This window comes from Phalaenopsis equestris, unplaced genomic scaffold (genome assembly GCF_001263595.1).
Source record: "Phalaenopsis equestris unplaced genomic scaffold, ASM126359v1 Scaffold000002, whole genome shotgun sequence".
NCBI classification, from domain to species: Eukaryota; Viridiplantae; Streptophyta; class Magnoliopsida; order Asparagales; family Orchidaceae; genus Phalaenopsis; species Phalaenopsis equestris.
In genome coordinates, this window is record NW_018164444.1 from 61,081,313 (window position 1) to 61,081,830 (window position 518).

Genomic DNA, 518 nt, shown 5'->3' on the forward strand with positions numbered 1-518 from the left:
TGGGTTAGACCACGGGCCACACCTCATTTGAGGTCATGTACGAGCACAACCCACTCACTCCACTGGAATTGATATTGCTCCTGTCTACGTCAGAGATTAGTGAGGATGCTGAGAAATGAGAGCAAGAGATTCAGAAACTCCACGAGGAACTCAGAAAAGAGATCACTAAGCATAATCACAAGTACAAAGCACGAGCAAGCAAGACAAGAAAAAAGGTGATGCTTCAAGAAGGAGATCTAGTGTGGATTCTACTGAATATAGAGAGATTTCCAGTAAGGGCATTTAAAAACTCAAGCCCAGAGGAGAACCTTTTAGAAAACTTTGGAAACTGAATGAGAATACCTACAAGATCGAACTATCAGAGGACTACAATATTTCAACCAAGTTCAATGTCGTGAACCTAAAGCCCTATTACAAAGATTCAAAAGCTTTAACGAACGAGGTCAAAGCTCCCCCAAACCCCACGTCAGCCTCCCCAGGTTAGGAACTGACGCGAGGCTTGGGGCCTCGCCGAACCC